The following is a 27,395-nucleotide window of genomic DNA, read 5'->3' on the forward strand; positions in this document are numbered from 1 at the left end:
AATAGATACCACAAAGTAATATGAAGATTTAAAAGTTATACTCCTACAACCCAGAAATGACCAGTCAACATACTGGTTTTGAATTTAAGATGCCTTATTTTTTTGCAATCATATAATGTACTCACACAAGATATATGTTATTAATTATTGATATTGATAATAAACATGTTGAAAATGTTAAGAAAAATTATAAACATTAAGACAATAAAGTGTTTGTCTATGTCACAAATCACTTCATCAGGGGTGCCTGGGTGGCTCAGTCGTTAAGCGTCTGCCTTCGGCTCAGGTCATGATCCCAGAGTCCTGGGTTGGAGTACCACATCGGGCTCTCTGCTCAGCAGGGAGCCTGCTTCTTCCTCTCCCTCTGTCTACAGCTCTGCCTGTTTGTGCTCTCTCTGTGTCAAATAAATAAATAAAATCTTAAAAAAAAATCACTTCATCAGCTAAGGAATTAATTGGCTCACATAATTGTATGGCTGAGGAATAGCTTAATTCAGGAATAAAACAACATCCCTAGGATCCACCAATTGACTCTTATTCTGTATGTCAGCAAGCAAGCCACACAGCAAAATGCCAGGAAGGTCACTGCACATGGCCCAAATCTGAATCTCATCCCATCAAATCTAGAGAAAAGAGATCTTTTTGGTGTTGTCTGTAAAAGTTATTAATCATGATTATTCATTGTCTTAGAATTATCACTTGTCTCATTCAATCACTGTGATGGATGTAATAGAATACCCTAATTAGTTTAGCCTAAGTCACATGTCTATGACCCAGGGAAAGGTATGCAAATCCCACCTAAAATCATGTGCTGGGAGAGGGGAAAAAGTCATATTCTCCAAAATAAGATTGGTATGCTCTTGCCATAAGAATGACAGTAAATGGGGGGTGCCTGGGTGGCTCAGTCATTAAGCATCTGCTTTCAGCGCAGGTCATGATCCCAGGGTCCTGGGACCGAGCCCCGCGTTGGGCTCCCTGCTCAGCGGGAAGCCTGCTTCTCCCTCTTCCACTCCCCCTGCTTGTGTTCCCTCTCTTGCTGTGTCTCTCTCTGTCAAATAAATAAATAAAATCTTTTTTAAAAAAAGAATGACAGTAAATGGTCAATTCAACAGAACTTCCAAACTGTGAGAGTGCACTGTAATATATTAGTTTCTTCTTAACAGGTTACAGGTGGACCAATATATAGGTCTCCTTTATCCTTAGAGAGTTCAGTAAAGACTGGCAAGGCTACCCTAGATGGGAATGGTCTTGTGCATTCAATTCAGGATGATAATCACATTTATTTTCTATGATCCCTGATGTAAAAAAATAAATAAATAAGTTTGGGAAGCACTACCTTATAATGCCAACAAAAATAAGATACGTATATTACAAAGACATTTTAAAAATTGAAAGAATCTAGAAACTTTATAAACAAAAAGCACATATGAATGTGAAATTAACTGTAAATACTTCAAACACCTCCACATAAAGGCAAAAATTATTAATGTAGTTTAAAAATATTACATTATCTTGCTTATCAGTGATATATCTCAAATAATAACCCTTGAATAGTAAAACAAAGGATAGGCTGAAATGTATTAGGTGAAGGCAAACAATAGGAAAAAAGACAGTGAGACAACACTGCACACAAAGTAGAATTCAAGGGAAAAATCACAGTCAATAAGACAGAAAAGGGAATTTCCTATTTATAAAAAAACTTCAATTTTCAATGAAAATATAATTTTACACAGTAATTAACTTTACATATCTGATAAAAATTACTTCTAAATACAGAAAATTTATTTTTAAAAAACAAATAGCAGCACTACAAAAAACATAAATGTACTAAAGCATTTTATATTTTCTCTCAGTCTTAAAAATCAAGGTCTACAACAACAAGACTATTTGGTTCATAATACTGAATACTGATTAATTGAATATTGATAAATACACTGTAATGCTCTCTTCTCAAGAGTTCATGGATAATTTACAAAATTATTTCAACACAGTATCCAAAATATTTTGAATATTTCAATTATTTTTATTCAAAAATAAAAAAAATGTTTACAATTTCTAAAAGAAATTTTCAGAAAAAAGTGATGGGTGTTGATGTCATTGAAAGTAGAAGAATAGAGAATTCTAAAACTGTCTTTCCAATCAGCAATAATTAAGTTGATGAAAAATATCTAAGTCAACTTTTTATGGAATCTAGTCATACCCCAGCATAACAGTAGCTATGAAGATAGCCATATTCCTCATGAAGATTGCTGGTACCACAGGGAGCAATATAGACATTATTCTCAAAGAATTGGGAGTGTTTTGATTTGTCTGGTAGCTCCACAGAGGACAGGCTCAAGGTCTTGCCTTTGTTTCACCCACTTTGGATCTTTCTAGGGATGACGTGGCTTCTCAAGTGACATTTGTCAAAAGAACTTAAGGAGAAACTTACTAGGTGCAGCTACCTATAGGGGGGTGCCCATCACTCAGTTGGGGCAAGTGATGTATAGACTGACTAGACTGGGGGAAGAGATACATGGGGAAATAAGGACTTTGAAAAGTCCATGAGTATATCAGAAAATCTACAACGCCATGTGCACTCCTAGGGCTAGATGTAAGGTCTGAATAAACCTGATAAAACTGTAAGCTTTCACCCCTGGCTAACATTTAGACTATATACAAGTGTGAAGTAAAAGCTAAGTTCAAGTTGTAAATGTCCTGGCCAAGCATTGAAGGGGTGCTTCAACATGAGACAATCTGGAGAGACTGGGAGATTACTTTCTTTGTTTTGTTTATTTTTTGACTCAGGAATTTAAGGAAATCTCTGTCAAAACACCAACTAACCACTACTCTAAGGAATAGAGACTTCAGTGGAAACACACAACAAAGAATTCAGTGTTCACAAAACTAGTTTAGAAAAGCTACTACACAAACAACAATAACCTACAATAAGTAGCAACAACAAACCCTGAGGAGGGAAGTAATCTAATTTCAAGATTTGCCACATTATAATATTCAAATATCTGACTTAAAAAAACTGAAGCATGACATAAAAAATCTAAAGCATGACATACAAGAAAGTATGACCTACTCTTAGGAAAAAAATGTACATGCTAGATATAGATGTTTTCTACATGCTTTAAGAAACGAATATGATTTAAAAATTATTAGTATAAAGGCCAATATTACTGTAATTTTGTCTTGTAACTCTACATTTTCTTTTCAACATAATTTAAGAGACTGATGAACTTTAAAAATTATTAGTTTCTGTTTGGAAGTACACAATATATAAAAATCTAATTTTGTTATATCAACTGAAAGAGACAGAGATGTAAAAAGAGCAGAGTTTTTGTATGTTAATGAAGTTCAATTCGTATAAATCTCAATTAGTGTGCTATAATATTAGGATGTTAAATGCAACATCCATGGTAACACAAAAAAAATACTTATAGAATATACATAAAAGAAAATGAGAAAAGAATAGAAATATTTTACTATAAAAAATCAACTAAACACAAAGGAAAGAAATGTAGAAAATTAGGAACAATAAAGTTATAAGGCATATAGAAAACAAATAGCAAAATGACAAAAGTAAGTCCATGCTAATCAGTTAGCCTTGAAAAGGAAGGGAATTTTGACATATGCTACAACATGGGTAAACCTTGAGTACATTATGGTAAGCGAAATAAAACCAGTCACAAAAGGCAAATATTGTATTATTCCACTTATATGAGGTACACAGAGAAGTCAAAAATCATAGAGACAGAAAGTATAATGTTGGTTTCTAGGGGCCCAAGGAGGGAGAAGTGGAGAGTTATTGATTAATAGGTATAGAATTTCAGTCTTGCAAGAAGAAAAGAGTTCTGGAGATGGATAGGTGTTAATGATTGCACAGCAATATGAATGTATTTAATACCACTGAACTATACACCCCAAAATGGTTAAGATGGTAAATTTTACATTATGTGTATTTTACCACAATAAAAACAAATAACAACAACAACATTCAACAAACTAGGAATGGAAGTAATCAAAGCCATAAGTATTGGTAGGAAACCAGACATATAGACCAATGGAATAGAATAAAGAGTCCAGGAATAAACCCTTGCGTATATGGTGAAATGATCTTGAACAAGGGTACCAAGGGTACACAATGAGGAAATGACAGTCTCTTCAACAAATGATATTGGGAAAACTGGATATCCATATGCAAAAGAATGTAGTTTGACATTTACCTTACACCCTATACAAAAGTTAATTCAAAATGGATTAAACACCTGAAACTGTAAAACTCCTACATAAAATATAGGGGGAAACCTTTATGGCATTTGATTTCACAATAATTTCTTATATATATGACATCAAAGGCAACAACCAAAGTACATATCAGCAAATGACATCACATAAAAAAAAAATCTGCACACCAAAGGAAACAATCCCAGAGTGAAAAAGTAGCCTACAGAATGGGAGAGGATATTTACAAACCATATATCTTATAAGAGGTTAATATTCAGATTATATAAAGAACTTTTACAACTCAATATCAAAAATAATAATATAATAACAACAACAACAACAAAACAACCTTGTGGATTAAAAGTTGGCAAAGAACTTGAATAGATATTTCTACAAAGGAGTTACACAAATGGCCTAAAGATATATGAAAAGATGCTCAACATCACTAGTTATCAGGGAAATGCAAATAAAATCACAATAAGGTATCACCTCACACTTGTTAGGATATCTTTATCAAAACAAAACAAAAACATAACCAAAGGAATCCCCCAGAACAAACAAAAATACACAAAAAATGACAAGGGAGTTGTAAAGAAATTGGATCCCTTGTGCGCTGTTGGTGATATTGTAAAATGATGCAGCTATCATGAAAAACAGCATGGAGGCTCCTCTAAAAATTAAACACAGAAATACCATATGATCTTGCAATGCCACTCCTTAGATAAATAGACAAAAGCTTTGAAAATAGGATCTTGAAGAGAGATTTGCACACCCATGTTCACTCCAGCATTATTCACAATAGCCAAGAGATGGAAGCAAACTAAATTTCCATCTATGGATGAATGGTTAAAGAAAATGTTGTATATACATAAATGGAATATTATTCAGTCTTAAAAAAAGAAAATCCTGGCATATGCTACAACATGGATGAAGTTTAAAGATATGGGAAGTGATGAGCACCAGGTGTTGTATGGAAATATCAAATCACTATATTATACACCTGAAAGTAATATTATACTGTATGTTAACTAACTGGAATTTAAATAAAAACTTTAAAAAAAAGATATGCAAGGCGCAAAAAGCCATAAAAAGGCAAGTGCTGCATGATTCCACTTATATGAGGTATCTAAAATAATCAAATTCTTAGAATCAGAAAGTATTATAGTAGTTTTCAGGGGCAGGGAAATGAAAAGAATAGAAAGTCAGTGTTCAATTGGTACAAAATTCCAGTTTTGCAAGATGAAAAAATTCTAGAGATCTGTTACATGCATAGAGCTAACATTACTATATAGTAAACCTAAAAACAATTTTTAAAAGATAATGACTGTAGGAGTTTTATTTATAAAGGGTTTTTTTTGTTCATTTATTTATTTATTTATTTATTGTGGCTATTGTTTGTTGTTTTTTAGCACCAAGGAAATGAAATGGAACTCCCTGTGTTCCTCTGCCTCCAAACAAAAACATTTCTTTCCACCACATGGACCAACATTCACCTCTAAAAAACTGTATTTCCTCTCACAGTTACAAGGAAAATTAATACCCAGAAAAAACTGAGGTCCATAGGTCCATTCCTACGCTCGCTCTTCTGCTGACCTTATGATTAAGATAATAAATTTTATGATTTTACCACAATTAAAAAAATTCTCAATAATATTAACTTTGTCTTTTTTTTCTTTTTATTTTATTATGTTATCTTAATCACCATACATTACATCATTAGTTTTTGATGTACTGTTCCATGATTCATTGTTTGCATATAACACCCAGTGCTCCAATCAGTACATGCCCTCTTTAATACCCATCACCAGGCTAACCCATCCTCCCACCTCCCTCCCCTCTAGAACCCTCAGTTTGTTTCTCAGAGTCCATAGTTTCTCATGGTTCATCTCCCCTCTGATTTCCCCCTCTTCATTTTTCCCTTCCTACTATCTTCTTCTTCTTCTTCTTTTTTTTTTTTTTTTTACATATAATGTATTATTTGTTTCAGAGGTACAGGTCTGTGATTCAATATTAACTTTGATTTCTCATCAGAAACCATGCAGGCCAGAAAGAGAGGGGGGCATTTTTCAAGTGCTAAAAGGAGGGGCGCTGGGTGGCTCAGTGAGTTAGGTGTCCGAATCTTGATTTCTACTCAGGTCATGATCTCAGGGTCATAGGATCAAGCCCTTCATCAGGCTCCCTGCTCAGTGGGTAGGGTTCTCTCTCCCTCTGCCCCTCTCCCGCTGTCCCTCCACCCACATGCTCACACTCTCTCTCTCTCAAATAAATAATAAATCTTTTTTTAAAAAATGCTAAAGGGAAAAAAGTACCTGCCAATTAGAAATTCTATGTTTAGCAAAACTATCCTTTTAAAAGTGAAAGGGAGGGGCACCTGGGTGGCTCAGTTGTTAAGCGTCTGCCTTCGGCTCAGGTCATGATCCCAGGGTCCTGGGATCAAGCCCCCCATCAGGCTCCCTGCTCAGCGGGAAGCCTGCTTCTCCCTCTCCCACTCCCCCTGCTTGTGTTCTCTCTCTCACTGTGTCTCTCTCTGTCAAATAAATAAATAAAATCTTAAAAAATAAATAAATAAAAGTGAAGGTGAAATTAAGACATTCCCAACTAAACAAAATCTGAAGTAGTCCATTGCCATAGTAGACCCACCCTATAAAATATGCTAAAGGTTGGCTTTTGAGCTGAAATGAAAGAACATTATATAATAACTCAAAGTCATGCAAAGAAATAAAGAACAATAGTAAAGGTAACTACAAAGATAAATAAAAAATATTTATTTTATAATATAATAAAATAAGTATTATTATGTTTGGGGTTTGTAAATTTTCATGATGTAAAAGAAAAAATGCATAAAATGATCACTATATAATCTAAGTTAATCAGCACATGATTTATTTAAAAAAAAATTTATTTGTTTATTTGACAGACAGAGTGCACAAGCATGAGGAACTACAAGCAGAGGGAGAGGGAGAAGGAGGCTCCCTGCAGGACAGAGAGCCTGATGTGGGGCTTGATCCAGGACCCTGGGATCATGACCTGAACCGAAGGCAGACAATTAACTGACTAAGCCACCCAGGTACCCTAATCAGCACATGATTTATAATAATGTAACTTGTGACAATTAAAATACAATGGGGGGGAGGAAGATCTAGAAGGGTGTTTTTGTGATATTGAAGTTTATATTAATTCAAACTATATTGTTATAAATTCAAAATATTTACTGTGATCAACAGAACAAGCACTAGGGAAATAACAACAAAAATACACAGAAAATGGAATGAGAGGGGATAAAAATGACATACTAGCTAAAATTAATTAAACAAAGAAGAAGGTCAGTAATGGAGGTGTTGAGGGGAAAAAGGCATAAGAATAAATATATATAAGTAGAAAAATAAAAGTAGCAAGTCCTTCTATATTAGTAATTACTTAAGTGTAAGTGGATTAAACTCCTATTAAAAGGCAGAGATTGGTAAAATTGATGTAAAAATGACCCAAATATATATTATTTTATAAGTAAGGGTGCAAGAGACTTACTCTATATCCAAAGACAAAAGTAGACTGTAAATGAAAGGTTGGAAAAATACTTTACCCAAATGGTAACCAAGGAGAGCTAAGGTAGACATCAGACAAAAAGGACTTTTTTTTATATATATAATATATATATTTTTTATATATATCTTTATATTTTTATTAAAAAAATAATAAATAATAATAAATAAATACAGAGCCACCTACAGGAAGCAGCACAGTGTCAACATTGACTGCCTAACTTGCTGGTGGAATTTCCTTCTCAGTCACCCTTGCCCCAGTCTGAGAGTGGTGGGCCCTTCCCAAGAATATCAGCACAAACCCCTGCCTACACCATGTCCCCTGATCAGAGTTTTACAGGGCCTCAGTTCCAGTGGAGGTGGTGACTGGTCTTACCTCACAAGCAGACCAGAGCACATCAAGTTAAAACACCACATTCAGGCCAGGGACCAATCACTGTCCACAGCAGGCAAGGAGAACCTCCGCAGACAACTGGCCTGAGGGATAGAGCAGTCAGAACATAACAGCAGAGCACATGCAGCACACCCTGGAGACATTCCCAGAAGCACAGGCCCTAGGCACTACATGACCTCTTCTTCATAAGGCCATTACTTTCAGGAGCAGGAGACATAACTGGCTTTTCTAACATAGAGAAAGAGGCAGAGACTTAGACAAAATGTGAAGACAGAAGAATTTATCCCAAATGAGAGAACAAGATAAGGCCACATACACAGATCTAAGCAAAATAGATATAAATAACATGCCTGATGGAGAATTTAAAGCAATGATCATAAGGATACTCACTGGGCTTGAGAAAAGAAGAGAAGACACCAGTGAGACTCTTACAACAGAGAAAGAGAAAAAAGAATCAATGGAGATGGAGAGAGCAATAAATCAAATTATAAGAATGCTCGATGCAATGAACAATAGACCGGAATAGCAGAGGAAGAAATTAATGACCTAGAAGACAAAGTAATGGGAAGCAATGAAGCTGAACAAAAGAGAGAAAGAAGAATTATGCAATACAGGAATAGACTTAGGGAACTCAGTGATTCCATCAAGTGTAATAACATTCCTGTTATAGGAGTCCCAGAAGGAGAAGAGAGAGAAAAGGGGGCAGAAAATTTATTTGAAGAAATAATAGCTGAAAATTTTCCTAATCTGGGGAAGGAAACAGACATCCAGATCCAGGAGGCACAGAGAACTCCAATCAAAATCAACAAATCCAGGCCAATACCAACACATACTGTAATTAAATTTACAAAATAAAGTGGTAAAGAAAAACTCTTAAAGGCAGCAAGACAAAAGAAGTCATTAACTTGAAAAGGAAAACCCATAAGGCTAGCTGGAAATTTTTCAGCAGAAAGTTGGCAAGCTAGAAGTGAGTGTCATGATATATTCAAAGTTCTGAATGGAAAAAATCTGCAGTCAAAAATACTCTATCCAACAAGGCTATCATTCAGAATAGAAGGACTGATAAAGAGTTTCCCAGACAAACAAAAACTAAAGGAGTTTTTGACCACTAAGCCAGCCCTGCAAGAAATATTAAAAGGGACTTTTTGAGTGGAAAAGAGAGACCAAAAGTGACAGTATAAAGTCAGGAAACACAAAAGCAATAAAAATGAATATTTCTCCAAAAATCAGCGAAGGAACAGAAGAAAAAAAAAGGATATAAAATAAAATAACATATACCTAAAACGTAGGGAGGAGAGGAGAAAAGAATGGTTCAAACTTAACAACCATCAATGGAATTGTTGAATCACTATACTGTGCGTCTGAAATTAACATTACACTGTACGTTAACTAACTGGAATTTAAGTAAAAACTTTTAAAAAGTATATATTGCCATAAATATTACAAAATTTTTCTCCAAACTAACCTTCTCTGATCAAATACAAAAAATAAATATTGAAAAAAATAATAGAAGCTTAAAAATAAGCAAATAGGAAAAACTGACTTGACAGGAGTAGAGAAAAACAAAATTGAAAAAAAAAACTTTCTAGGAAGTGAGGGTAGGAAAATACTATGTCATATAATAAAAAGCAACATAATTCAGGGAAGCAGATAACTCTTAAACCAAAATTAAGAGAAAAATCTATTAGTATTATTTAATATTATTTAATACGGTTTAGAATATGATTTTGTTGTTGTTATTGTGCTTGTGTGTGTGGTGATTTACCAGATTAATCTCATATATAATGTCCAGGAGATAGTATTCTAGAGTTACCTATGCTGGAAAGTACCCACTGTGAATAATTAAAGATGTTTATATTTAATAATTTGTCTTTTCCTAATTAAATCCAAATTTACCCCCTATATCACTCCACCATTAAAGTCTAAGATTCAGCAAATGAAAACTTAGGCTGAACTAAAAATTCAGATAATATAAAAATTACTTCAATTAAAATGGTAAGTTGGATGGATGTGTAGCCTTGGCCTGTATTTTAGAAGATAAAATTTTGGCATTTTATTTTAGAACTTGTGAAATTTAAAGTAAACATTCTTTTACTTTGGTAGCACTTTTTCCTTAATATATATAAATCTAAACTCTCAAAGTATAAGTCTTAATTCTTCAGCTTTATAAGATACCTCATATTTTAAAATATTTTAAAATGCTTAAATGCCCTCTTCCTACACTGTGGAAATTCTAGAAGCCTTTCAATATGTTTAAGGAATTTCAGCTGTATAAGAAAAAAAAGAAAGAAAAAAAAAAGAGGTAATGTTTCTGTTGTTAGTCTACTCTGCCCCCTGCTTTTCTTAACCTGCAGCCAGATGTGCTTAACCATCCTTCTTGGTTCTGTACTTTATATTTGCCACCCCATCTTGACCACAACTTCATTTTATTTTTAATATTCCAATTTTGCATAGGTTAGCTTGTGTGGTCATCTTTTCCAAAAGATTTGGAGAAAAGAAAACAACTAAAAATTAAATGTTGACTATCATTGTACCTAGTAATAATCATTGCACAATCTGATTTGTTACTCTGGGTCCTCTTTTGCCATGGACACTCTTTATTTACTTATAGTTCCCTCACTATAAAGCTATCCAAGAAAACCCAAGATTTCTTTAATTTATTTTGCATAAAATTCAGCTCTAACTTCATTTTTTGTGACTTTGCCTTAGGTTAAGGGTGTAGGAGTTGGGTTGTTCACTGTTACTTCCCCAAATGCCCTTGAATGCACTTTGCTAAAGAAAAAAACATCTTCCTGAAGATGAGTCATTACCCACCTATTATGTGAAAGTGGCTAACTCCAGATTTTTTAAAAAATATTTTATTTATTTGTGAGAGAGAGAGAGAGAGCACACAAGCAGCAGGGAGAGGTAGAAGCAGGCTCTCTACTGAGCAAGAAGCCCCATGCGGGATTCAATCCCAGGACTTGGGATCATGACCTGAGCCGAAGACAGATGCTTAAGTGACTGAGCCACCCAGGAGTCCCTGGATTTTTCTTAAATGAACACTAAAAAGCTGGCTTCCCCCTTTACTCCTGTACATGCAGATAGCCTTAAAGTTTTCAACTATTTTTTTTTCTATTTCTAGTTAGTTAATCTTTGAAGAGAAATGATATACATGTTTTAAAGAGATTGTGTAATTGCCTTATAATTTTTCTTTGAAATATTCTCATTGAGTTATTATATTCCCTAACCCATAAGCTATTTTTTTGAAATTAAAAAAGCAATATATGTGATTAGAAAAAGAAAACAATACAATATATGGGCATTGAGAAATAGCGACTTTAATACTGACCCTAGTGCCTCTATTCTCCTTCCTAAAGGAAATCACTATTAACAATTTCTTGTATCTTTCTAGATATTCTGATTATATACATGCATATATGCACCTTAAAAATGGTAATAAGCTTTTACATATTGTTTTGATTCTCACTTGTTTGTTTAGCTTTATATATTGAGTACATTTTATATCAGCAATATAGCTCTAATTTTTATATGGCTATAAAATATTCACTCATATGGATATATTGTGATGTATTTATTCAGTCTTCTGATCAACTCTGCCATTGTCTCAGCATATTCCTACTATATACAGTAAAGCAATGTATGTCCTTCTACCTATATTTTGAGACATGGACCATTTGTGTACAAGATAACCCTAGAAATAGAACTGCTTGTTCAAAATATAAGTGCATTTTACATTTTGATAGATAATGCCAAAATATCTTTTAATGAGGTTCTACCAATTTGCATTCAATCACTGTGTTCATTCTCAAGGATACAATAGTGGTAACATCAATCCTTTTGCAGCTCCTAAGAGGCAACAAATGAAATGATTAAGAGAATGTACTCTGAATGTAAAGCCTGGATTTGAATCCTGTCTTACTAGTTTGTGACCTTGGAAAATGTACTTGATATTTTCTTACAGTGGTATTAACAATAGAACTCACTCTTTAGGTTGCTACAAGAAGTTTAATTAATTAATGTATATAAAGCACATTAAACAATGTATACTTCCTAGAGAATACTTAATACAAATTAGCTATTTTTAATTCAATCAAGAGGAGAGACAGACAATAAGCAAAAAGCACAAATAAATATAAAGTTGCAACTATAATGATCATTTTGAAGGAGAGGCACTTGATTTCAGAGCCTACAGTACAGATCTTGCATTGTCAGAGAAGGCTTTCCAAAAACAAGTGGTTGATGATTCAGTTGTGATCTAAAGGAGGAGTCAGTGTTAACCAAGTGAAGAAGTTCAAGAGGAACATTTGAGAAAGAGAGAATTATGTGGAAAGCCTGTGTCAGGGGAGCAATAGAGAGTATAGGAAACTGAGTGAAAGAACACAGGTGAGATAAGCCTGGAGAGGTAGGCAGAGTATGAGCAACATAGAATCTGACACATGTAAGCATTCAATAGCTTTGCATTTTTCTTTCATCTTTTTATCCTTGACCCCCTCTTTTATATAGTATATGTAGAATCAACCCAAATTTGGGGTACAGCACTTGCTTTATTTTTACTTTTTTTTTAAATTTTATTTATTTATTTGACAGAGAGAGACACAGAGAGAGAGGGAACACAAGCAGGGGGAGTGGGGGAGGGAGAAGCAGGCTTCCTGCTGAGCAGGGAGCCCGATGTGGGACTCGATCCCAGGACCCTGGGATCATGACCCGAGCTGAAGGCAGATGCTTAACGACTGAGCCACCCAGGCGCCCCTTATTTTTACATTTTAATCTTGTGTATTTTATTATTATTATTTAGACTAAGCATGCAGTAATATAGTTAGGAATATATTTCTAATTACTTCCTAATTACACATTATGGAGGCAGGAATTTCGTAATTTCTGGCATACCAGAATTTTACCTTCTGAAATTATAATAACCTATGATAAATTCCAAGTTATTTATTATATCCCTATAATTTATAAAATGTAACAACTGTAACTGAAAATAGTTGCTAGGAACCCTCATGAGCTGTTGGTGGAAATGCAAACTGATGTAGCTGCTGTGGAAAATAGTAGAGGTTCCTCAAAGAGTTAAAAACAGAAATACCATATGATCCAGTAATTCTACTACTGGGTATTTACCCAAAGAATACAAAAACATTAATTTGAAAAGATATATGCACCCCTGTTTATTGCACCATTATTTATAATAGTCAAATTATGGAAGCAGACCAATGTCCCTCAATAGATAAATGGATGAGGAAAGTGCGGTGTATAGATGTATGTATGTATGTATGGCTGAATATTACTCAGCCATAAAAAAAAAAAATGAAACTGTGCCATTTGCAACAACATGGATGGATCTAGAGGGTATAACAATAAGTGAAATAAGTCAGAGGGACAATACCATATGATTTCACTCATATGTGGAATTTAAGAAACAAAACAAATGAACAAGGGGGGGAAAAGAGAGAAACCAAAAAACAGACTCTTAACTATAGAAAACAAACTGATGGTTACCAGAAGGGAGGTGGGGAGAGATGGATGAAATAGGTGAAGAGGTTTAAGAGTACACTTATCATGATGAGCACTGAGTAATGTATAGAATTGTTGAATCACTATACTGTACACCTGAAACTAATGTAACACAGTATGTCAACTATAACAGAATTAATTTTTTTAAAAAGAGGAAAATAAATAAACAGAAAAAGAGATTGAAAGTAATCAAAAAATAAAAAATAAAAGCAAACAAAAATAGTTGCTAAAAGGAAATAAAACAATAAATAGTGATAAAAATAATAACTAAAAATAAAGCATTGAGTTATAAGTGCCACAGTCTTCTAAGAGCATCATAGGTATCCTCTCATCTAATTTTTATAGGAAGGAGTTTGGGAAGATGGCAGAATTGTAGGAGGACCCTAGGCTTGCCTCATTTCTCAAATACAGCTGAAGAAATGGAAATCATTCTGAACACCCAATAAATCGATCTGAGGACTGACAGAACAAACTGCACAACTAGAGGGAGAGAAGAGGCCTCCTTGTGGAAGGTAGGATATGCAGAGACATGATTTAGGGAAGAAAAGGATTGTGGGTGCTACAGAGGGGAGGGAGTCCTGATCACAGAGAGAAGAGAGGACAGAGGTTGAGAGAGAGAAAGAGAGAGAGAGAGAGAGAGAGAGAGAGAAGCACACAGGGGATTGCACAAGAAAAACACTTCCCCAAAGCCATTGGCTGGGAAAACAAGAGAGGTTGATTATCTTGAGTTTTTACAAGTAGAGCTCAAAGACTGGAGTTTTAGAGGTCTGTGCTGTGGCTGGTGTTGAGCCCAGCAGGCACTGCAGTGTTCCTGTGGAAAACGAGGGCAGAAGCCCAGCAGCAGATGATGTGATCTGAGGATCCCCTGGGACACACTGGAAGAGATGGTTCCCCCTTCCTGGAGTGCATCTGGGAGAAGTGGTGTAGCATCTCTGGAGACAAAAGAGTTGGTGGGTGCCATTATGCTTCCCCACACATTAGCATAGGCAAAGAGACACCTGCTGAGGGCGGCTAACCTGGACAATGGCTCTTTGCTGAGCTTTACTCCAAACTCTAAGCTCCTGTGTGTTGATGTGACAGCCCTTCTGGGACAAACCTGAATGAGCCCCAGCATGGTGAGCCACTCCCCCAGAAGGCCAGTGTGAGTTCGTACATTGCTGGGTCCCTGATATGCTGGGTGCCTAAAGTTTGGAGTTTTAAAACTCAGTCAGCATGCCTGGGATAAAACAAAGGTGCACTGTGATGCCAGGCAAGCAGATGGCCTGGACACAGACAGGGTGAAGGCAAGGATCTGAGGGAGGCCTAGGACACATGAGGGGACATTGTTCCTTCTTCTGAGAGGGCTTCCTGGACAGTGGCAGTTGCAAACTCCCCTCTCTGGGGATGAGGGACAGGGCTCACATCATTCTCCTCTCCTGCCTCTCGGCATAAACTTACTTCAGTAAGCAGCACAGCAAACAGTGGAAGCCTAAACTGCTTACAACAGGACCCCTCCCCACCCCCTCACTATGTAGGTGTTTCTCTACTAGAACAAGTGTGCCTGAGAACTAGAGTGGCAGATCTCTGCCCCAGAAAACCAGCTAGACTGCCTGCTCACACATCTACTGACCATAGAGTGCTGCAAAACTTTAGCTCTAGTGGAAATAGCATCAAGTCTCTCTCTTTTTTTTTTTTTAAGATTTTATTTATTTGTCAGAGAGAGAGAGAGAGCACAAGCAGAGGGAGCATCAGAGGGAGAAGCAAGTTCCCTGCGGAGCAGGGAGCCCGATGTGGAACTTGATCCCAGGACCCTGGGATCATGACCTGAGCTGAAGGCAGACGCTTAAAGACTGAGCTACCCAGGCATCCCGCATCAGGTCTCTTTTAACATGCAGACCAGACCAGACCTAGTTAAAACTCGCTACACTCTAGCAAAGGTCTAAACACTCCTCACTGCAGGCAAGGAAAAATTCTGAAGAGGACTGACTTGAGGGAAAGAACAGTTAAAAATACAGCAGCAGAGTGCACACAGCATACACTAGAAACACTTGCTGAAGTGTGAGGCCCTGGACACTATAAGACCTCTTCTTAATAAAGCCATTACTCTCAGGAGCAGGAAACATAACAGGCTTTCCTAACACACAAAAGAAGAAAGAGACCTAGACAAAATGCCAAAACAGAGCAATTCATCCCAAAAGAAAGAACAAGAAAAGGTCATGGCCAGGGATCTAATCAAAACAGATATAAGTTATATGCCTGACCCAGAATTTAAAACAACAATCATAAGGATACTAGCTGGGCTTGGGAAGAGCATAGAACACACCAGGGAGTCCCTTACCACAGAGAAAAGACCTAAAAACTAGTGAGGCCGAAATAAAAAATGCTCTAACCGAGATGGGAAACCAACTGGATGTAATGACCACAGGGTGGAAGAAGTAGAGGAACCAATACATGATATAGAAGGTAAAATTATGGAAAATAATGAAGCTGAAAAGAAGAGGGAAAGAAAAATATTGGATCACAAGTATATACTTAGGGAGTCATTTGTCTTACTTGTTAAGTTGTTGTTTCTGGAGATTTTCTCTGTTCCTTTCTAGTCTTTGTCACTTTTGGTAATTCCCACTCAAGGAGTCCCCTTTGGTATTTATTGCAGGGCTTGCTTAGTGGTCACAAACTCCTTTAGTTTTTGTTTGTTTGGGAAACTCTTTATCTCGTCTTCTATTCTGAATGACAGCCTAGCTGCATAGAGTATTCTTGGCTGCATAGTTTTCCCCTATCATGCCACTCTCTTCTGGCCTGCCACGTTTCTGTGGAGAAGTCTGCTTCTAACTTTTCTTCCTTTGTAGGTTAGGTACTTCTCCCTTGCCGTTTTCAGGAGTTTTTCCCTTATCTCTGTATTTTGCAAATTTTACTACAATATGTCTTGGTGTTGGCCTGCTTTTGTTAATTTTGATTGGGATTCTCTGTGCCTCCTGGATTTGGATGTCTGGTACCTTCCCCAGATTAGGGAAGTTTTCAGCTATAGTTTCCTCAAATAAAACTTCTATCCCCTTTTCCCTTTCTTCTTCTTCTGGGCCTCCTAGGATATGAATGTATTATGCTTTACAGAGCAAAGCTGAATTCCCATCATGAATGAGAGAAGAGAGATCACAACCAACACCACAGAAATACAATTATAAGAGAATATTATGAAAAATTATAGGCCAACGAAATAAGCAATCTGGAAGAAATGGATAAATTCTTAGAATCATATAAACTACCAAAACTGAAACAAGAAGAAATAGAAAATTTGAACACACTGATAACCAGCAAAGAAATGGAATCAGTAATCAAAAATATCCCAAAAAACAAAAGTACAGGGCCAGATGCTTCCCAGGAAAATCCTACCAAACTTTTAAAGAAGATTTAATACCTATTCTTCTCAAAACTGTTCCAAAAAATAGAAATGGAAGGAAAACTTCCAAACTCATTCTATGAGGTTAGCATTCCTTGATTCCAAAACCAAAGACCCCACTAAAAAAAGATAATTACAGGCCAATATCCCTAATGAACATGGATGCAAAATTTCTCAACAAAATACTAGCAAATGAAATCCGACAGTACATTAAAAGAATCATTCACCATGATCAACTGGGATTTATTCCTGGGCTGCAAGTGTGGTTCAATGTTTGCAAATCAATCAACATGATATACCACATCAATAAACGAAAGGATAAGAACCATAGGATCCTCTCAATAGATGCAGAAAAAGCATTTGGCAAAGTATAACATCCATTCTTCATAAAAACCTTCAACAAAATAGGTTTAGAGGAAACATAGCTCAACATCATAAAGGCTATATACAATAGACCCACAGCTAATATCATTCTCAATAGGGAAAAACCTGAGAGCTTTTCCTTTATGGTCAGGAACTAGACATGGATATCCACTCTTACCATTGTTGTTTAACATGGTACTGGAAGTCCTAGCCACAGGAATCAGACAACACAGAGAAATTAAAGGCATCCAAATCAGCAAGGAAGAAGTCAAACTTTTACTCTCCACAGATGACATGATACTGTATACAGGAAACCAGAAAGACTCTACCAAAAAATTGCTAGAAGTGATACATGAATTCAGTGAAGTCACTAGATATAAAATCAAGGTATAGAAATTTGTGACATTTCTATACACCAATAATGAAACATCAGAAAGAAACAAGGGGTGCTTGGGTGGTGCAGTCGGTTCAGCGTCTGTCTCTTGGTTTCAGCTCAGGTCCTGATCTTGAGGTCGTGGGATGGAGTACTGTGTCAGGCTCCATGCTCAGTGTGGAGTCTCCTTGAGATTCTCTCTCCTTCTCCCTCTGACCCTCCCACTTGTGCTCTCTCTCTCTAAAAATAAATAAATAAATCTAAAAAAAAAAGAAGAAAAGAAGGAGAAATCAAGGAATCAATCACATTTACAACTGCACCAAAAACCAATAAAATACCTAGGAATAAACCTAACCAAGGAAGTAGAAGATCTGTACTCTGAAAACTATAGAACACTTATGAAGGAAACTGAAGATGATACAAAGAAATGGAAGAACATCCCATGCTCATGGATTGAAAGAACAAATATTGTTAAAATGTATATACTACCCAAAGCAATCTACACATTTAATGTAATCCCTATAAAAATACCACCAGCATTTTTCACAGAACTAGAACAAGCACTCCTAAAATCTGTATGGAACCAAAAAAGATTCTGAATAGTCAAAGCAATCTTCTAAAGGAAAAGCAAAGCTGGAGGCATCATAATTCCAGAATTCAAGCTATATAACAAAGCTGTAGTCATCAAGATTCATATGGTATTGGCATAAAAACAGACACATAGATCAATGGAACAGAAGATAAAACTAGAAATGGACCCACAATTATATGGTCAATTAATCTCCAACAAAGCAGGAAAGAATATCCAATGGGAAAAAGAATGTCTCTTCAACAAATGGCGTTGGAAAAACTAGACAGCAACATGCAGAAGAATGAAATGAAACTGGACCACTTTCTTACACCAGACACAAAAATAAATTCAAAATGGATGAAAGACCTAAATGTGAAACAGGAAACCATCAAAATCCTATAAGAGAACATAGGCAGCAGCCTCATTGACATCAGCTGTAGCAACTTCTTACCAGTATGTCTCCTGAAGCAAGGGAAACAAAAGCAAAAATGAACTATTGGACTTCATCAAGATAAAAACCTTCTACACAGCTAAGGAAATAATCAACAAAACTAAAAGGCAACTATCAGAATGGGAGAATATATTTGCAAATGACATATCTGAAAAAAATATATAAAAAACTTGTCAAACTCAACACCCAAAAAACAAATAATCCAGTTATGAAATGGATAGAAGATATGAATAGACATATTTTCAAAGAAGACATATAGATGACTAAGAGACACATGAAAAGATGCTCAACATCATTTATCATCAGGGAAATACAAATCAAAACTACAATGAGATATCACCTCACACCTGTCAAAATGGCTAAAATTAACAACAAAGGACACAACAGATGTTGGTGAGGAAGCAGAGAAAGGGGAACCCTCTTACCCTCTTGGTGGGAATGCAAACTGGTGCAGCCACTGTGGAAAAACAGTATGGAGGTTCCTCAAAAAAATTAAAATTAGAACTACCCTACAATCCAGCAATTGCACTACTAGTTATTTACCCAAAGGATACAAAAATACTGATTTCAAGGGACACATGTACTCTGATGTTTATAGAAGCATTATCAACAATAGCTAAATTATAGAAAGAGCCCAAATGTCCTACGACTGATGAATAGGTAAAGAAGAGGTGGCATATATCTATATCTATATCTATCTATATCTATATATCTATATCTATATAATGGAATATTTCTCAGCCATAAAAAGGATGAAATCTTTCCATTTGGGACAATGTGGATGGAGCTAGAGTGTATTATGCTAAGCAAAATAAGTCAGTCAGAGAAAGACAAATACCATATGATTTCACTCAGATGTGGAATTTAAGAAACAAAACAGATGAATATAGGAAAAAAAAAGAGAGGGAGGCAAACCTTAAATGTACTCTTAACTATAGAGAACAAACTGAGGGTTGCTGGATGGGAGGTGGATGAGGAGATGGGTTAAATGGGTGATGGGTATTAAGGAGGACACTTGTGATGAGCACTGGCTGTTGTCTGTAAGTGATGAATCACTGAATTCTACTCCTGAAACTAATATTACACTGTATGTTAACTAACTAGAAAATTAAATAAAAACTTGAAAAGAGGCTGTACTTAAACTAATAAAAATAGTTTATAATCACACACAAAAAAATCTTATAGGACTCTATGGGACAGATATTATTATTATCCATATTTTATACATAAGAAAACTGTGGCACAATGGAGTCAAGATGCAGGAAGTTCTACTGCTAATATGTAGTAGCACTGGGATTTGAATCCTGTTTTCTCAAATTCCAGAACTTGCACTCCTATGATGAATTTGTAAACTTCATTTCAAAAATCACTCAGGGTTGCTGGAGTGGTGAGGAGTGGGAGGGATGGAGTGGCGGGGTGATAGACACCGGGGAGGGTAGGGGCTACAGTGAGTGCTGTAAATTGTGTAAGACTGTTGAATCACAGACCTGTACCTCTGAAACAAATAATACATTATATGTTAAAAAAAAAAAAAGAAGAAGATAGTAGGAAGCAAATGAAGGGGGGGAAATCGGAGGGGGAGACGAACCATGAGAGACTATGGACTCCGAGAAACAAACTGAGGGTTCGAGAGAGGAGAGTGGTGGGGGATGGGTTAGCCTGGTGATGGGTATTAAAGAGGGCATGTATTGAATGGAGAACTGGGTGTTATATGCAAACAATGAATCATGGAACACTACATCAAAAACTAATGATGTAATGTATGGTGATTAACATAATAAAATAAAATTTTAAAAAATCACGCTACTCAATTCTAGTTTTGTCATTTACTAGCTCTAGGATCTTGTGCCATTATCTTACATAGTTTCACACAGAAGCTGTAGTTGAGAAAATTCAAAAAAGACACTAAGGAAATACCTGTCATATGACATATACTCATTTTACGTAAATCAAAAATATCTTAAAAATGCATTATCATTGTTGTCATTGCTCAAGTTTGTTTATTCACTTGAAGACCAAAAAGATTCAGTTTGCTCACTCCCAACATTTTATGTTAATTTTTATTTCCCTGGTATTAGGACAATGAGTACTTCCTAAAAATTACATAGTCTGTGAAACCAGTTTTACAAATTTTAAGTCCACAAAATTCAGCATTGTAATATGAAACTGAATGGCAACTCCCAGTTTCCTGAAGAAATAAATGTTTACAGACTTCTTTATTTTTTGGTGCATGTTTTGTTCATATTCAACAAAAGAATTTGGATGCTTGACAGAAAGGTGATTTAGACTACATTTGCATGCAGAACTAGTTCAATTATTATGAGGGTCAAGTCATTCAAAATCCAGTTTTGACAGAACCTAGATTGCTAAAGTAGTCTTCTTTAAATGAGTATGGTTTGAGACCTTAAATATTCACCATTAATAAAAATTCTATGACATTTTTCAAAAGAATATTTGCCCAGGTCATTTGACCAGATGCCAAGTTAAATCATTAAGGCATGGCCAACTGCCATTTCATTTTTCTTTTTTCCCTTAATATCATAGATTTTTTTAATTTAAAGGAACTGGAGATACCATTTTTCTTGAGTATAGAATTTACAACTGAATATCAGAACCTCAGAAAGTGCCTTTCCCAAACCTAGAACTTTTGAGGTCTTTGAAAAATCCCCCCTTGAGATCAGGGTACTGCTGATAGGGAAGAGTGTTTCTGAGTTCTTAATAATTAAATTCTGGATAAAATTTTCCATTAAAATATTTTCCAATGGATAGGCCAGAAGCTGTTTTACTTGCCGTTTGTTTGTTGTGTTAGTGGTCATTATTGTTGTTTTTTAATGACTGAAGATTAAACCATAGTCCATTTGATAGAGCTACTCTGTTGATGATTTTCTCTTGTATCACAATTTCACAGAAACAAGTGCAGCATTTTTTTTTTTTACTTATCCACACAGTTTAATAACCTTTACCATTTCTCATTATTCAGTAGTAGGGTAAATCCTTTCCAATCTGTTTTAGGATATAATAAGGACAGCTTTCTTTCACATCCCACAGAATACTCATCCGTGCTTTGCTACCATAAAAATTTCTTATGTTATCTCATTAGTTTTGAGAGTTTGTTTGCATGTTGAAGAAAATTAATGATAGCATATTTGAATGGTACCTTGATATGATTTTTGAAAGGCTACCAAAATTAAGGAAGGACTTGTGTAAGAGAATGAAAATGAAAATTAACCTTGAAAGTATGCTATTTTAGATTCTCTATCTCATAGTTTAAGTATGTTGAATTAATATGTTATTCTAAGTTAGGAAGCATGTGGCAAGATGTCTCCCAGTTTTATCCCATCTATATTTTACTAGTTTTAATGTGTTAAATATTAGTTGTACAGATAGATGCCTACTATGCGCCACTTGCAATTACATATGCTTAGAAAAATATGATGTTTATATCCAGGCACATGCAATAGGACCTAGTAAATCTTTACTTATCCTTAAGGATTCAGATTATATTTTAACCATTTTATAATTTCTTATCCAATCCACAAACGTAATCTTCCCTGAGGTTCCCTTAGAACTTTATTTATCAGAGATCATTTTATAATAACAATATAGTAAATACTATTTTTAAGTACTTATTATGCCAAGCATGTTTTTAATGCACTATTTAATTTAATGGTTTAATTGCTCCATGAGAAGCTTTAATTTATGTAGTTGCCAATCAATTGCTATCATTTATCCATTCAACAATAACAACACATGTTCGTGTGTGTGTGTGTGTGTGTTTCTGTGTAGAGAAAGAGAGGGAGAGAGAGAAAGATATATATATATAGAGAGAGAGAGAGATACTAGCTATTTATGCTATTCCTAAACATTGAGGATTCAAAGATTTTAAGAGAACCTATTTGGTTACAAAATAACATTATAACAAAAAATACAGTTACATAATTATATAATAATACAGCACAGTACAGTAAATATCACAAAGGAAGTGATTGAAATGTAGCATGATGGAGAAGTCCACAGCATTTATTCAGTGTACATTTATTATGTGCCATGTACTTTATAGAGTTTAAGATTCATAACTATACTAGGAGATAAACATTAGTCTTTATTCATGAATAAATTAAGATTAGATAAACTTAGTAGCTGTACAAAGTCACATGGCAAGTGACTAGAGAATAAGAAATAGATTCTAACCCTCTCTGATTTAATTATGTCAGTTGGGTTCTTTGCTTTGAAGGAGTGAGGAAGACCAAAACAGATCAGAGGACATGGGATTTAGGACTAAGAACAGAAGGGAAGGGAATTCTCAGAATATTGGATATTCTCAGTCAGGTTCAGGCTCTGACTCTATTGTGAGCCTGCATTAAAGCCTAAAGAATCTATATAAGTAACTATTCAAGGATTTCTTGGACTTAATGCAGCTGAAGTTGCACCTTTCAAGAATAGCATTCCAGTTAAAATAATGAAGACATAAATGGTAGATTTGTTTCTCACAAGACATATATACATATATATATAATCAAAACCCTTCTCAACTTATAGTAATTTCTTTAGTGAACTAAAAGTTACTTAATAGGTCAAATGGTTAATGAATCTTTCAAAAGCTTCTAATTTGCATTCTACCTGCAGCTAAGTCATTATGATTCCTTGTATATCAATGACCAGTATTTATTAGAGTAAAATGGCTGCACTAATATGCACACATTTGCTCAATCTGTTAGTTGACTATTTTACATAGCATTTGCTGTTTACTAATTTATCTTTTAGATTTATAAGATTGTCTTTCAGGGTACAAGATGCACTAGAACATCACAAATTCAGATGATCTAATAGTGGAATTGAATCTGAATAATGGGTTTGCACTTTGAAGTACTAAAGAAGCAATGCATTATCTTGTGCATTGTTTCCCAAGGTGTGTTATGATATATTCCACTATAGCTAGAAAGGTGGGTTATCATTAGCTCTGTCATCCTTACTTGCCAGTGACTGACTAGCACCCCAATCTCACATTCTGGTTATAAGAAGAGATCCTGTGTAGCCTGAATTACTGGGACCGTTTTCCATGCACCCACTTATCCTATACATGGGTTCCTACAATCCCAGTGTGTGCCAGTATGAGTTTGTTGGAGAAGTTGAGGAGGAAAACAAATGTAGGGATATAACTGGGGTTGCAGCCTGCCCCAACTTCAGCTCCCACTTAAGAGTGTCTTGCAAAGGTTATAAGTACCATGGCAGGAAAGGGACTTTCAGGCTATCAGTTTCAGACCCGATGAATAGTGGATATATGACAGGCTCATGGTTGAAAGGGGAAAGAAGCAATCACAAAGAGCACATGCAAATATATTAGAAAAAGATAGTCATTAAAAGAGAGGAAAAGTGGCACCTGCATTATATGTAAGTAATTCTCAAATTTATTTTTCAGCTTCCAGATCCTATGATTTCTGGGAAGTGTTCTCTGACCATCCCCAAGTCTGGTGTTGGTATCTCTCTTATGGAGTTTAATAATAAACTATACAACCACTTAAATTCATTTCAAAAAATGTTAAAAATTGTAGAAAATATTATAGAATTTAACTGATTTCTACAGTTACATATCTGTATTCCCTGCATGTTGTACTTCTATAAAAAGTTAATAAAAAATGTTACTATAAAATTATAGGAACTATTGAAAAATGTTTTCAGAAGAAATTTATCTTGAAAAATAAAATTTAAAATTATGCATGTCTATTTTACTTGATATTTAACAAAATTAACTTATAACTAAATTCTTTTTCTTCTTATTTATTTATTTATATGACAGAGAGAGACAGCTAGAGAGGGAACACAAGCAAGGGGAGTGGGAGAGGGAGAAGCAGGCTTCCCGCTGAGCAGTGAGCCCGATGCTGAGCCAAAGGCATACACTTAATGACTGTGCCACCCAGGTGCCCCACTATATTCATTTTCTTAAGATGAACAAAGAATGAAATAAATGACAATAAAGAAATTAGCTTTGACTTCATATCTAACTTTTCTAATAAAGGAAATCTAACTTTGAAACATAGTTATAATGATCACCTACCAGGACTATAAAGATAACCTAACTTATGCAAATTGATCATAAAAATAAATTAAGTGTGCACATGGAATTTAAGAAACAAAACAAATGAGCAAAGGGGGGAAAAAAAGAGAGAGGCAAACCAAGAAACAGACTCTTAACTATAGAGAACAAACTGATGGTGACCAGAGGGGAGGGAGGTGGGGGGATGGGTTAAAAAGGTGATAGGGATTAAGGAGTGCACTTGTGATATGAGCACAGGGTGTTGTATGGAAATGTTGACTCAAACTAATATTACACTGTGTGATAATTAACTGGAATTTATGTAAAAACTTAAAAAAACATAAATCAAGTGCTAGTCAATTTTCCCTAGTGTGCTTACCTGAGATTGCCAAATCAAGTTATTTGAAAAGCCCATCTTTAAACCTTGTTGATTTTCTTTTTAAAATTTTTTTCCACCACCAAAAAGTACAGTAGTATTTTTAACCACATTAATATACATGGTCTATATTAACTATATTTAACTGCATTAATTAGTAGTGACCAGTGATTCATGAGTTAATCATTACCAGTAATTAATGTTCTCCAACATCACTTTCAGGAATTTCATGAAACCGTACATTTTTTACAAGATTTGAATCACTTTGAAATCACATGTCATTGTATTTGAATTATTTTTAGATGTTTGCAATAGCCAACAATCAGTGAAAGACTGACCAACAAGGAATAAAGACTTTGATGTAACAGGGGAGATGTTTGGCATTAGAAGCAGGGCTGATACTCAGCCAGTAAACACTGTTGTGGCCATATAAGTTGTTCAGCTTTTGAGATACATCTATACCTCAAAATAAAATCATTATCTTGAAGCCCGAAGTATGTCAGGTGCTGCTGCCCTTACTAGCCTAACCCTACTCTGGGACCCCCAAACTTCCTCATAATGCAATAACTAGATGAGAAATTCCTGGCACAGCACAGGGTCCCCATGACTCTGTCCCACTGCTTTAGCAGGCATCCTTTCTGATTGGTTGGTGACTGTGCCTGGACAGAAAATAGGTAGAACAGAGTATCTGAATTGAGATTTTTTTTTTAATTAGCCACTTTCTTAATAAATATTCCCAGTGTAAAAGGACTTTTGTTTCCCTAGGCAACATTGTAACTTCAAGAAGCCAGAAAATGAACACTTGGATATGGAGGACTCCCACTCATCCCTGCTGTCATGTCTCATGGCACATTTTATTGCAAATGTTTCTTCAACGTTTTGTTTTGTTTTGTTTTTCCTTTACTAATCTGGACTTTACAAGATAACAAGGCACAGGTCTGTCTTTTTCATTTTCTGTGTAGTGAACCAAGTTTTTACTCCTATTCTCTGAACCCTTTGATGATTTCACACCAGTGGAGTAAAAGCTAAAGTCCTTGTGATGATCTTTGAAGGTCTGCAATGTCTTCCATTAACTTTACCTTACTGCTATCACCCCCACCCTTCCTCGCCCTGGTCCAGCCATCTGGATTTATTGCTGTTCATCAAATTTGCCAATATGCTACCTCTAGAACGTTAGTATTTGTTGTTCCCTCTGCTTGAAATAGCAGTTCCTTAGATATTTTCATGGCTTATTTCAACTGCTTTCAGATGTAATTCTTTAGGTATTTCCTTAAAACTTTTCTTCTCAGGAAGCCTTTTCTGATCCATTTTATTTAAATGTTCACCCCTCTCCTTGTCAGTCCATATGCCCCTTATATGTTTTTTCTCTATAGATGTATGATCGTTTAGGGAAAACAAATATTTATCTGTCTCTTCTAAAATATAAGCCTCACAGGGGTAAGGATTTATGTAGTCATTTACTGAGGTAACTGTGGTCCCTAGGAGAGTGCCTGAAACATAGTAGGTGCCCAATTAATATTTTTTGAACTAACAGAAGCAGTGGGTGAAAGCAAATTTTCCTTAAGATGTCCTTTTTGAATTAACATTGATTGAAAATCTTCAATGTGGGTGATGCTCTCCTATTTAACAATAAAAACTATCTTGAAGGTTAGAAATAAGTATTTTCTTTTCATAAAAGAGGAAACACAGGTCCCAGAGTAGCTCACTCAAGGAGGCAGAGGAAGGATACATCCAGGTTATGAAGGGTTTTGAAGCCCAGGTTCCTTAAGACACTGTTAGGCTCCCTTTGCAGTACAGAAAAATTTCTAGAGTATCTATTTCCAAAAATCACACATTGTCAGAAGTTGTGCTATTATTCACAAATGGAAAATGCCTCATGTATTTTGAATACTAACTTGTGAAGATATGGCCAAATGGGAAAAGAAGGAATGAAAAACAGTGCCCCTGTCCACCTTCCAAGCACTGGTTTCCATGTACTTTCCATACCCAAATAATTATAAAATCTATGTTACTATCCTATATTACTCTCATACTTGGAACTGATCCCTATTTAAAAAATTTCAATATAATAATGGAATAAACTATAGCAATATGAAAATGAAATCTTGAAAAATATAAATCCCTTAGTCAGCTTGTTATCTCATATATATATATATATATATATATATATATATATATATATATATATA

Source organism: Mirounga leonina, unplaced genomic scaffold (assembly GCF_011800145.1).
Source record: "Mirounga leonina isolate KUSES-001 unplaced genomic scaffold, KU_Mleo_1.0 Mir_201, whole genome shotgun sequence".
Classification (NCBI taxonomy): domain Eukaryota; kingdom Metazoa; phylum Chordata; class Mammalia; order Carnivora; family Phocidae; genus Mirounga; species Mirounga leonina.